Here is a 14,255-nt window from a genome sequence, read left to right on the forward strand (position 1 = left end):
AATAAAGTTTACACAGGTCGAAAACCAACGATTTACAGGCAGCAGCGTGCAATGAAATATTAGTGCGAGGTAACTCAGCTCGGGGTTCTGCTCAGTGTCCAGGGAATGCATTCAGATAAAACAACTGGTTGAGTGCTCCAAGGCATCTCTTAATGTTGAACATGCACAGGTGGGTGGCCGCCCTGCTTGGAGACCGTAAGCGGTGAATGCATTTTCACAACATTTTTGAAAATTATTGGAGGGTCTAATTTTACCATTTATCCCATACAGGCCAATCCCTTTCTCCTCTCCACTCTCTCAGAATAAATGTGCCCTCTCACCCCAGCTAGTTCTGAAATTCTTTTTACAATCCTAGACAATACACAGTTCCAGCAAAGTCCTGGTATGCTGCAAGGCAAAGTATGAATACAGTTGGAGGGGAAAGATCAATAGATTAGAATGTTGTGGGACAATGATATCACGAAAATATAATGTGACCTTTGTCAAAGAAAGTCTCATTTTCCCCAAAGTCTTAAATGTGATAATGGTAAATCCAAGATTTACTCAAGAGCTGGTTGGCTGTCCAGATGGCAAATCTGCCACCAGACTAACCTTCTTGATTGAAATCTTTTGAAATATTTCCCCTTGAACTCTAAGCACTCACTTTTCAAGAGAGGATATAACATGGCCACCACTATTTACTCACCTCTTTAATACACCTGAGTTGAGACGCCTGGAGTAATATTGTTCCCATACTGTATTCAGGGAAGGTATGTGGGAATGAGACTATCACATGGAAAAGAGTCTCAATAAAATAAAGTTTAAGCAATGTAATGCGGTTTTACCTCTTGTCATCTCTTCCTCCTCAAAGTCCACTACCCCAAGAAGATGTACCAAACGGGAAGAACTTAGACGCCAAGAACACAGGCAACTGCAGAACACACATCAAATCCCTTCTCTATTTAATATTGAAGAGCACTGGTCAAGCAGACAATACCAATAGCGATGTTTGCCAAAACCAGCAGCTACTGAAATCCCGACATGCTGGTGGTAACCGAAAATCAATGGAAAAGTGTACTTAGTCCTGACTCAACAGTCTCAGGCCTGCCTCCAAGACACCATTATCCCGGTGGGAGTCTCTAACATTTTGCAGGGTCAGTAACTTTCTGACAGAATAATTACCTATCAATTTCACTTGCCTAAAGTTGTTGTGGCAGTCCTGTGATCCTTACGTCCAGCTGTAGAAGATATTAACAAAAAGTCAGACATGATGGCATCTGCCACTTGTAAGCGCTAAATGAACACAACTCTCATCCTGTCCAATAAGTGAAGCTCCTGCTACTCTGCTGTAGAGAAATTTGGATGAAAAGTAATGGAGATACAGATGTGGAAAAATACTTAGTCTCCCAAGGGAGAGGTGAATAAAACTAGACGTTGTTAAGGGGTGGCAGGGGAATGAAGATACGGTTTGTATGAAAGTATAGCTTCCAACCCCCCCTCATTCGCCAATCCCTCCATGCGTGGCCCCCACATACAGACCCTTCATAGAACACATTTTAAAAACACTTCCTGTAATTGCTTGCAAGGACCTATCTTCAGTGTACCTAACACGAGCAGAAGGTCCCAAGAAGGTACCATGATAATTTGAAGACTGTGATAACCGGAAGCACACTCCTCAGTTGGAGAACCCCCCCCCCCCCCCCCCCCCGCCCACTTGCTCCACCTCCCAAGGCTCTAAATCTGTTTTACTGTCCACAACTCGGTTCTGAAATGGGAAACTGTTTGAGTGTGGAAGGAAGAAAAACAATAATTTTCAACAAATAATGAAGACTCCTCCATGCCATATATAAAAGGGCCAGTGCTGATTTTATGATTTATCATTGAATGACACCCTCTATCTATTTATTTATTTATTTATAAGGTTGTGTAGCGCAAATAAGAACCCGAAGGATATCAGAACGCTTTACAATAAGTTGGAAAAGAGGACAAAAACGAAATGTACACAACAATTGTGAAAATACAATAAACAGTAAACAGTGGTACACGTATAGAGTATAAAATTATGCAGAAGAGATGATCCGTGGCTGTTAGAGACATTTGATCAGTCAGGCGATTACAATTCTGCCCCAAGTGACTCATATACCATAGTGTGTGAGAAAGAAGGGCCAGCCACTAATTTAGGCCGTACAATTCCTTTTGGAGGCAGGTCAAAGGTGGATTTGCCTAAGGCTGGTCTCTGACTGGAGTGGCAAAGGGCGCAGAAAAGGGACTGGCATGCGACCTAGAATACTCATCTGTGGCTGAGATTAATTTAACCATTCCACAGATCACATCTCTTATTTTCCTCACTGAGAAGCATGTTCAGGCGTGGTTTCAGTGCTTGGTCTGCCACAGGACTAAGCTTCTCTTCACTGATAAATCCCAAAGAAGCTGGACCAAATCTGGGGGTGGTTTTATTCCCATTCGAAGGAATGCCTGCTGATTTAGTTTAAACTCTGGGCGGGACTGAGTACAATATACCGAAGGTTCGTCCGTGGCTGGAGGGCCACAATGGTTAAAAAATTATCTTATGAATGTTGTCTTGAGGTTTTTGTTTTTCTCAGGTAGACTGAGGCAGATTTATCAGAAGCAATGAGGCAAACTCTGGGTCTGCCACAGACCTTGGGTCATGGGTGATTCTAGAATAGCACCCTGCACTTCTTGCATGCATAAGTGGTATTTATGACAATATCCAGAGAAGTCAGCACCACTGCCCTCTCCAGGTGACTAGGTTCAAATGCCAGTGTGGCGGCTCAAACATTATTCGAATTGAAATGTCCGAGTCGAGGGCCATCAATGTAGTACGTCTGGAACCTCAGGCTCCAAGTAACTTCAGTCAATTTTAGTGAGGAGTGAATGAGCAAGTTCAAGTAGTTTTTTACACAAATTGATGTGACTTGTGGGTTTAATTTTTAGCCCGTGGTTTTCTTTTGAAATAAGTTGGAAAAGGGGAAGCAAGGGGCACTTCAGTCCCCTGAATGCATTGGATCTTTTCTTAGTGAGATCTGGTCCAGGAGGAAGGCTAGAGAATGAGAAGCATGCCAAGGCTTGATCTGTGTGCACTTGTCTTTAAACGATTAATCTAGACTTATGTATTTTATTGACTGGTCGCATCGGATTGCTCTAAACCTTTTAAATAGTAAAATATGTTGCCATGCTATGTATTCCTCGTATCTCCAATATTTCCTTTGATGCCTAACAGCACTTATGCCTGAGAACAATTTACTTATGCCTGAGAACAATTTAAAAAGGATTTTTAATGACTATATAAACTGATTGGGGAGGTGGTTGCCTTTTCCATGGTTCTCTGAAAGGTTGGTTGTCGGGAAGTTTTTCTTGCTTGTTTTCAGTGGTCCACAGCCTGGTCATGACCTTCACCAGCATTACCACAGAATCTCTTATTAATCTCTTATCTCATGGACAAATATCTCAGATTGTTACATAATACACTCTCATCCGCGTTCCCCCTGGTGATCAGCTCTGTTTGTTCTGACATGTCAAGAAAATCGGTCCTGCTTCTGAATTTTTGATACCAGAGCTCTAGCTCTTTAGAATGCATGCATATGTCGAGTCTGTTTTTTTTCGAACTTTATTACAAATAATTATGGTTTTAAAAACACCAAAATAAGGGTTTTCGTGACTCCACCAAGCAGGTGGTTTTTAATGTCTGAACAACAACTCCGTTATATTGTTTGACTCCATACTTTCCAGATAGAGTGCAGCACTGGTTTTAGGCAAATTGAAAACTAGGCCTTTATTACGATTTGTACGATATTGGTGGGGAGTAAACTCTGCACATGTAATAACCATTATCGCAGGATAACACCCTGCCAGTACCATTCAAATATTAGATAAACCCCTTTGGGTGGCAAATAACTGTACAGACATGGAATTGCTGTGTGTTATTGCCCAAGGTATTTCTTATTCTAAGGAATTTTACGCACACATTTAGTACGTACTCCGAGCACGTGCTAAATAGCTGTCCTCCAATCAGGCTGCCACTATGTGAAGGCCACAACAAAGTAGGGTCCGTCACCTGTCCGTTCTGGAACGTACACCTACATATATGGGGATTATATGGTAGAAATGGAGTGTGTTTGAGTTGCTGTCTGTGGTGCTGGATGCCATCCTCTCTAAAGACACCCTTCCACAAAATCCATTAATGCTGGGTGCTGGGACAGGTTTATTACCTAGTGTAGTGCCCGAAACACTGACCACTTAAATTTTAAACTTCGCAACGTGGTGGAGGGCGTTCTTTCTTTAGCCCAGCAAGGGTATTTGTTAGCCCTCTTTTGCATTTCTGTTGTTGCCAGACCAGCCATCCTTGTCAAACACTGTTAGATTGCGCGGTCTCGGGTGGGCAGGGGTGAGTACCTCTGTCCCAGGCGGGACCTGCCTCCTCTAGTTAGGATAGGGGGCTATCCCCTTAGTAGTATCACCAAGCAGTCAGACTGAACCTCGAGGGCCAGTGTAAAGCATTTATGGTCATATACAGTAATATCTTGCCACACTACAAACCAGTCCTTGAAATGGAAAAATAGAAGTGCAGGTACTCAGTCCCAGTGTACCTGCTTGTTTCCGAGAAGTGCTGGTACTCTTCAATTAAAAGTATTATGTCTCTCTTGAGAAGTGCCGGTACTCTCCCTCTCAAAATTAAAAAGTGCCGGTACTACGTACCGGACAGTGCCGGCCCATTTAAGGTACTGCTACAAACGGACACCACACCGTTTTTTAATGAAAATATAGTATTCTTCATATATTGATTTATCACAAGGCCCAATGACAGTACAATTCCACAATAAGTCAGTTCTGGTTGTTTTTGAGTAGCTAGGGCGACTCGGGTACTCACAGTCCAAGAGTAGGGTTGCGATTCTCGAGGTACGAGCCGCAACAAAGTCAGCAGGGCTTGTGATGGTGAAATGCTTCGCGTACAGGGGGTACGTTTCTCAAGGCACGAGCCGCGACAAAGTCAGCAGGGCTCATGATGGTGAAAGGCTTGGCGCACAGGAGGTGCGTTTCTCAAGGCACGAGCCGCGACGAAGTCAGCAGGGTTCGTGATGGTGAAAGGCTTGGCGCACAGGAGGTGTGTTTCTCAAGGCATGAGCCGAGACGAAGTCAGCCGGGCTTGTGATGGTGAAATGCTTCATGTACCGGAGGTACGATTCTCAAGGTCTGAGCCGCGACAAAGTCAGCAGGGCTCAGGATGGTGAAATGCTTCGTGTACCGGAGGTACGATTCTCAAGGTCTGAGCCACGACAAAGTCAGCAGGGCTCGGATGGTGAAATGCTTTGCGTACAGGAGATACGATTCTCAAGGTCCGAGCCGCGACAAAGTCAGCAGGGCCCGGGATGGCGAAATGCTTTGCGTACATGAGGTACGATCCGTGAGCCGCGAAGAAGTCAGCAGGGCTCTCTTGTCCAAAAAGCGATCTGGTCTCCAGTTCAAGGGTTCCCTAGTTATATCCCAGAAGGTCTTTGAAGTCTTTGATCAGAAAGGGTGTTCCCCTCCACCCACGTTTCTGTTGTGGGTCTTTTCGGCCAGATGGCACTCCCGTACTTTGAGGGAGGGAGGCCGGGGTGTCAGACGCTCCGTGGGAAGTGGGGCCGGCATTGTTGCAAGCAGGACACTTGCCAGAACTACCCTGCCTCTCTTATCTGGCAGCAGACAGCTACCCCTAGGCTGTGGGAGATAGCTCAGACATTTGACTACACATCTGGGGCCCACTATGAGGTTAGGAATCTGGACATTTCTCTGCAAAGGTCATTTCTATGCTCAGGGTCTAACCTTCATTCCCCGACAAGAATGTCCCATATACCCCTGATGTTAGGGATACTAATTTGGAGTTCCTACCATTTACTCTGGGTCAGATACACTGTTCGTGGTTATACTTTGAAAGGGAGCACTTGCACCGTGGCCCTGGTTAGCAGGGGTGCTGTACTCAGCGCGTCTTAGTCCAGCACAAAAAAGGGGTCATACATGAAGAGGGCAAAAAAGTGGATGAGGGACCCACGCCAAGGATGTCAGGTCTAACACGTGTCCCCCCACAGCTGAAAGGCGGGAAGAACTACCATTCCCCTTGGGAGTTCTCCTCGCTAAGGCGGAAGAATCTTGACAGACCGTTGGCGTGGTTTGTGCCAGGCCGGTGCTCTACGGTGAAGTCCATCCCCTGTAGGGAAATGGACCATCTCAGCAGTTTGGGATTTTTCCCTCATCTGCATTAACCACCTGAGGGGCTGGTGGTCTGTTTGTATCCGGAATTGAGCCTCAAATAGGTATGGCCTTAATTTCTTGAGTGCCCAGACCACGCAAAAGCCTCCCACTCAATGGTACTCCATCTCTGTCCCAGGGTAGTAACCTCCTACTAATGAAGGCTACCGGTTGGTCTTGGCCTTCCTCATTCTGCTGTGAGAGGACCACTCCTATGCCATGCTCTGAGGCGTCCGTCTGGACAACAAATTCTTTTGAGAAGTCAGGGGCTCGAAGTACTGGTGCTGTACACATGGCTGCCTTCAAGGCGTCAAACGCTTTCTAACAGGTGGGAGTCCAAAGGATTTTCTTGATCTGTTTCTTGGAAGTGAATTCCATCAAGTCCCCTAAAATGCTGCCATATCCCTTGACGAACCTTCTATAGTAGCCGGTAAGTCCTAGGAAGGCCCTCACCTCGGTTTGGGTCGTGGGAGGATCCCAGGCCAAGATGGCCGCAATCTTGGGCTGGAGGGGCGCCACTTGGCTGCTCCCTACCTGGTGTCCCAAGTACACTACAGACCCTTGGCCAATCTGACATTTACTAGCCTTGATGGTGAGGCCCGCTCGGCACAGGGCCAAAAATACTTCCCAGAGGTGTTGCAGGTGTTCGTCCCAGGTGGTACTGAACAATGCAATGTCATCTAGGTAGGCGACGCTGAATTGCTCCAGCCCTGCCAATACCCGGTTGACCAGTCTCTGGAAATTGGCAGGGGCATTTTGCATTCCAAAGGGCATTACCCGAAACTGGTAGTGCCCATCGGGGGTGGAGAAGGCTGACCGCTCTTTCGCTCCTTCTGTGAGGGCAATCTGCCAGTACCCATAGGTGAGGTCAAAGGTACTGAGGTACTGGGCAGAACCTAGGCGTCAATGAGCTCGTCGGCTCGGGGGATAGGGTGAGCGTCCGTCCGGGTAACTGCATTGAGTTCACGGTAGTCCACACAGAACCTCAGTTCAGGGGTGGCACCGGGCGCGGCAGCCTTGGGGACTAGGACCACTGGGCTGGCCCACGGACTGTCAGAGGACTCAATTACTCAGAGGGCCAACATTTTGGAGACTTCCTCCTTAATGTAGGACCTGACCCTGTCTGTGACCCTGTAAGCCTTGTGCCTCACAGGCATGCTGTCCCCGGTGTCTACATCGTGGCACACAAACTGGTGACACTGGGGATCAGGGAGAAGAGGTCTGAGAATTGGATCAATAACTGGTGACAGTCTCGGTGTTGCTCTGGGGTCAGGGAGGTGGAAAGCTAAACACCGTCTACTGACCCATCTTGTTCCTGAGCACAAAGGAGGTCAGGTAGAGGTTCTGTCATCTGTGGCTAGGAGCATGCCCACTTCGGACCTCTCGAAGTGGGGCTTGAGGCTGTTTACATGGAGGACCCGTATGGGGTTCCGGGGGGACTGCAAGTCCACTAGATAGGTGATTTGGCTTTTGCACTCCACTATCTTGAAGGGACCGGTCCACTTGTCTTGGAGAGCACAAGGCTCCACTGGGGCCATCACCCACACTTGCTGCCCAGGCTGAAACTCTACCAACGTGGCATTCTGGTCATACCAGCGTTTCATTTCCTTCTGGCTGGCTTCCAGGTTCGCCTCGGCGAGTTCCCTGAATTTTAGGGTCTGATTCCTTAAGGCCAACACGTATCTAAACACGTCCTGGGGTGGGTTCCTGGGGGCCGTCTCCCAGCCTTCTTTAATCAGACTCAGGGGTCCTCGGACGGGATGGCCATAGAGGAGTTCAAAGGGGCTGAACCCTAGGGACTAATGTGTTACCTCCCGATATGCGAACAGTAGGCATGGTAAGAGAATGTCCCACTTATGCCTCAGGGGCTCCTCCAGGCCCATAATCATGCCTTTAAGGGTCCAGTTGAAACTTTCCACTAGCCCATTTCCTTGGGGGTGGTAAGGAGTGGTGAATTTGTACGTAACGCCACACTCCTGCCACAGGGACTTCATATACTTTGAGATGAAGTTGGTTCCCGTGTCACTCACTACCACACCGGGGAACCCCACATGGGAGAAGATCCCCATCAGGGCCCGGACCACCACGGGGGCCGTCACTGTTCGTAGTGGTACGGCTTCAGGGTTCCGGGTGGCATGGTCCACTAAGACCAGGATAAACCTGTTACCCATAGCGGTCTTGGGGTCCAGCGGCCCCACAATGTCGATTCCCACTCGCTCAAAAGGGGTACCGACCACAGGAAAGGGTTGCAGGGGAGCCTTGCATTTCCCCCCACTTTTTCCACTTGCCTGGCACGTCTGGCAGGATCTGCAGTGGGTCTCAACATATTGCTGCATCTGTGGCAAATAGAAATGCGTGACAAGCCTGTGATAGGTCTTGTCTTGTCCCAGATGCCCGGCTAAAGGTACATTGTGAGCCAGTCCCGGTAGCGAAGGGGTACCACCAGCATCCGGGCGGACCCCAGCTCAGCGGACGTAGGCTCACTATATAGTAGTCCATTCTCCCAGTAGACCCAGTATGAACTGGACTGATCACCGGTTGCCTGGGCGATGGCCTTCTGCCGTTCGCCCACGAGAGAGGGGCAGGAGTTCTGTTCCTGGCAGAATTCCGTCCTGCTGCCACTGGTTCAGCTCAGGTATATCCCCCAGTTCGGCTACCTGTTCCCCGGTGGGTCCCAGGGCATCCTCCTCAGGGTCTGTTACTTCTTGGTCCGAGGGAACAAGGGGTCCGGGCTCCCAAATCCTTCCTCCTCTCCCTCTGATGTAGGGCCCTGGGCCATTCTTCCAGGTTTCAGACCCTGTTGAGCATCTATTTTCGTGGCCATGGACCAAGTGGTGACGCACACCCATTCGGGTGATCCCAGCATCTCTAGCTGAGCCTTTCGCTCCACCCGAGCCCACGGGGAGATCTTTAAATCATTGCCTAGTAAGCAATTCACAGGCATGGCAGGTACGACAGCTACTTGCAGGGTGCCGGAGACCCCCCCCCACTCAAGGGAAATTTGGGCCATGCGACAGAGACTCTCAGAGTTATCTGCGCCCACCACGGGACAAAAAGCGTGAGGTACAATTTGGTCCTCGGATACCAGGTGAGAGCTGACCGCAGTGACACTTGCACCAGTGTCTCGGAGAGCTCCCGCCCTTGGCCCATTGATGGTCACCCACTGCCTGTATTTTTTAGTGTTGGCAGGCAGTTGAGTTCGGGGGACCATTTCTCCGTCTCCTACGGAGACCAGGGACATAGCTAAGGGTCCCCATTCCTCTGGGGTGTCTAACTCCTCCCCCAGTGCTAAACTGGCTACCTGGCGGGTGGGGGCACCCAAGGGTGCTGGTTGCTTATACAGGGGGCACTGGGGGTCACTGGCATAGTGCCCCTGTTGTTGGCATTTATAACAAAGGTTGGGGGCCCTGGGTACTGGCCTACGGGTGGGTACTTTGGTGGTGGTCCTAGGGGGAGGCTGGGAACCTCGCTGTGGGTTCCCGGGGGTGTTACGTTGGGCCCTGGGGGACCCTCCCACTGTGTACCCTGATTCCCTCCTCCTTGCTGCGGGGGACCCTGCCCACCCGTGGCATAGACTCCCACTGGACCTTTCTGGACCTGTGTGCTCACCCAGTGATCTGCCTCCACCGCAAGCTTCCTAGGATTAGTAAGTCTGAGGTCTACCAGGTGCTGGCGCAACTCTGAAAAACAATTTACATAGAAGTGCTCCCAGGCGATTAAATCAAATAGCTCCTCAAAAGTGGTGACCTTGCTGCCCTTGACCCAGCCCTCTAAGGCTCTGCTGTAGTAGTTCACGTATTCTACCCAGGTCGTGCCAGGGATCTTTTTGCAATCCCTGAATTTTTGTCTATACATCTCTGGGGTCAGACCATACCGTGACATTAAGGTGTCCTTCATATAGCTGTAGGAGTTCAGTACGGAGGACGGTAGGTCTAGCAAGGTATCTCTCCCCTCACTAAGGAATCTCCCCCACAACCCCGCTCCCCAATCTTTCTCAGGGACCCGGTTGGAGGTCATCGCTACCTCATACGCCTTGAACCACTGTTGGATGTTATCAATCCTATAGTACTTCCTTACCACATCCTTGGGGATGTGTACCTTACCTTCTACTAGCGGGGACGTGCTGCTCCCCGGGGAAGCAGGCTCTCCACTCCTAGCCTTGAGCTCTAGCTCCCTGAGACTATTCTCATGTTCCAACTGCAATCTCTTCCCCTCATGCTCCTGCTGCAACATTTTCTCTTCCTGCTCCCCTTGAAACCTCATCTGTTCCAGGGCTAACTTCCTTTCCGCTAATATCAGTTCTCCTTCCATGTTTAACTTGGTGAGTTCTAACTTCTGGGCTCTGCTTTTCTCCCTATCGGCTAGCTCCTCTGGTGACAGGTCTCTGACACACTACTATGCGCGGGGGAAGCTGCTCTCCCTCGCTCCTGCTCCCCTGGCCCTTCCCGCTGCCCATCTCCCATACCAGTTCCTTCTACGTGGGGTGGGGGGATCTCGGGATGCTACCCAAGCCCTTAGCGCCTCTGATGATCCTCTTTTGTGTTGAGGCCTGTGGTGGAGATCTTAAATTATTTACAAAAATGTCTTCATTTCTTATGGACATAATTCTCTAGTTGCTCTTCCTCATAGCTCGGACTCGCGGCTGGTCCTGTAAGACTCATGTTGCCGTGGGGAGTTTCAGTTGTTCGACCAAAGATTAAGTGGTTTTGTTATGGCCTGCACTCACTAGGTAGTGGGTCAACAAATCACTGTACATAAATCATAAATGCAAGTTCGGATCCCAAGCGCTGCCACCAATGTTCGATTGGGCGGTCTCGGTGGGCAGGGGTGAGTACCTCTGTCCCTGCCGGGTCCTGCCTCCTCTAGTTAGAATAGGAGGCTATCCCCTTAGTAGTATCACCAAGTAGTCAGACAGAACCTCGAGGGCCAATGTAAAGCATTTATGATCATATACAGTAATATCTTGCCACACTACAAACGGGCACCGCACCGATTTTCTATGAAAATATAGTATCCTTTATGTATTGATTTATCACAATGCCCAATGACAGTACAATTCCACAATAAGTCAGCTCTGGTTGGTTTCGAGTAGCTAGGGCGACTCGGGTACTCACAGTCCAAGAGTAGGGGTGTGATTCTCAAGGTACGAGCCTCGACAAAGTCAGCAGGGTTTGTGATGGTGAAATGCTTCGCGTACAGGGGGTACGTTTCTCAATGCACGAGCCGCGACAGTCAGCAGGGCTCGTGGTGGTGAAATGCTTGGCGCACAGGAGGTGAGTTTCTCAAGGCACGAGCCACAACGAAGTCAGCAGGGCTCATGATGGTGAAAGGCTTGGCGTACAGGGGGTGCGTTTCTCAAGGTACGAGCTGCGACAAAGTCAGCAGGGCTCGTGGTGGTGAAATGCTTTGTGTACCGGAGGTACGATTCTCAAGGTCTGAGCCGCGACAAAGTCAGGAGGGCTCGGGATGGTGAAATGCTTCGTGTACCGGAGGTACGATTCTCAAGGTCCGAGCTGCGACAAAGTCAGTAGGGCTCGGGATGGTGAAATGCTTTGCGTACAGGAGGTACGATTCTCAAGGTCCGAGCCGAGACAACATCAGCAGGGCTCGGATGGTGAAATGCTTTGCGTACAGGAGGTAAGATTCTCAGGTCCGAGCCGCGACAAAGTCAGCAGGGCTCTCTTGTCCAAAAAGCGATCTGGTCACCAGTTCAAGGGCTCCCTAGTTATATCCCAGAAGGTCTTTGAAGTCTTTGATCAGGTAGGGTGTTCCCCTCTACCCAGGTTTCTGTTGTGGGTCTTTTCAGTCAGATGGCACCCCCGTACTTTGAAGGAGGGAGGCCGGGGTGTCAGACGCTCCCCGAGAAGTGGGGCCGGTATTGTTGCAAGCAGGACACTTGCCAGAACTACCCCGCCTCTCTTATCTGGCGGCAGCCAGCTACCCCCAGGCAGTGGGAGATAGCCCAGACATGCGACTACACATTTGAGGCCCACTCTGAGGTTAGGAATCTGGAGATTTCTCTGCAAAGGTCATCTAACCTTCATTCCCCGACAAGAATGTCTCATATACCCCTGATGTTAGGGACACTAATTTGGAGTTCCTACCAGTTACTCCGGGTCAGATACACTGTTCGTGGTTATACTTTGAAAGGGAGCACTTGCACCATGGCCCTGGTTAGCAGGGGTGCCGTACTCAGCGCGTCTTAGTCAAGCACAAAAAAGGGGTCATACATGAAGAGGGCGAATAAGTGGATGGAGGACCCATGTCAAGGATGTCAGGTCTAACAAATACCTATTTTCATATTGTTTATTAAAGGTTTAACACACGTGTTACCACTCAAACTGTTTTGATGGCCCTTGTGAGACCTTAACTTGGTCTAGGCATTTCTTATATGTACATCGTTTGAGGCTAAGCATGGTTACTTTGTGTATCTTGAGTCTGAAACTATATTCCTTATTACAATTATATATCAGTTCTTCACATGAGTGAACTGCAGTTCCTTTTCGATGAAACCACTCTACACCACCTTGTTTCTGGACAAGATTGTGCTGCAGATTCTGACTGCCTTTTTACCAAAGGTTGTGACTCACTTCCATTTTGGCCAATCGTACACTCTACCAGCCTTCTTTGCTCCCCCCAAACCTCTCTAAAGAGGAGAGAAGGCTCTATTGATTCGACCCCAAAAGTACTTTTTATAACAATTCTACCAAAGGACCATCAGGTGGATTCAACTCTTTGAGGAGTTGTCTGGAGCTTAAAAAAAAGAGAAGAAAGAACACAACAAGTTTCTCAAGGTGGGTGTTCCTCTGCATCACCATTTGCTACTCACTGGTCAAGAAACAGCGAGTCTGCGAGTCCATTCCACCTGCGCTAAGGCCACTATGACTGCATTGGAGTGAGGGGGGCCTGTCCTTGACATCTTTCAGTCTGTGACTTGCACATCTGTATTAATTACATGGTACATACATTCAGGAAACACAACTGCCTTGATAGTCAGGTCAGTGAGAAGAACATTTTGCCTGCTCTGTTCTGCGTGACTTTTTAATTTGAATCCTCTCCACAGATGCTCCACGTTTGAAAGGAACTGCGTTGGTGTGTATTCTAAAGGTGAGGAATCTGCAGTTAGGTGTCTCTCAGAAGAACAAGACATCTTCGGTATTGCCGTTTCTGGTGGCTACTCCTAACTGCAGATTCCTCACTGTCTTCCCACCTCCCATTCTGTGAAGTGGACTCTTTAACATCAAAAAAGGTCTCAAGTTGGCAGTTAGCACATTGTTAGCGACACTTTTTCTATGCTCCACATGTCAGGACATGAAAAGGGAAAAGACAAGCAACTGAGGTCAGCTCTCAGGGTATGGCTTATATGTGGCGTTCCATGGGCAATTTGGAGGCAATGCAGAGCCGCATGACATGACCTATTGGTGCACAGGAGCTTTGCTGAAAAATTCTCAGACCCAGTCTGGCAGATGGGGAATGCCCTAAAGTTGAGGAATGTGTTATTAGAGTGCCCATCAGAAACTGCATTAGTGAAGTTTAGTAACTTTAATTGATCTGTACATTTGAACAGGAAGGAAATGGTGACGAACACACATGGCCTTTCCACACCGTCTTCTGAGTCAATATATGATTGAAAGGGGTGTATAATTTGACAACTTTAAGGAGTGGGTGTAGAGCACGCGGTTTGTCTTCAAGCTTTGTTACACCCCTAATAAACGTATTATTTAATAAAAAGTTGTGTTAAGGTGTCTACCATATGTCACCTAGGATTTTTAAATACTCACTCGCAATCTCTGTTTTGAAGGTCTTTAAAAATGGTTATTTTACAAAATACTGTGTTTTAAGTATCACTCACAATCCGCACTCCTTCCCCTTTCGCTAGGCCCGTAAACTCCCACGCGCTGCCTCTCATACAAACATTAGCGTGATAAATGCCAGTGTGATTGCCTGAAAATCTGAAGCTCACACCCCCCCCCAGACTTACTGACCAGGCGACGCCCCTGAGCTCAAAACCGCAGATCCAGCCTCTGGTA

Source organism: Lissotriton vulgaris, chromosome 7, assembly GCF_964263255.1.
Source record: "Lissotriton vulgaris chromosome 7, aLisVul1.2, whole genome shotgun sequence".
Classification (NCBI taxonomy): domain Eukaryota; kingdom Metazoa; phylum Chordata; class Amphibia; order Caudata; family Salamandridae; genus Lissotriton; species Lissotriton vulgaris.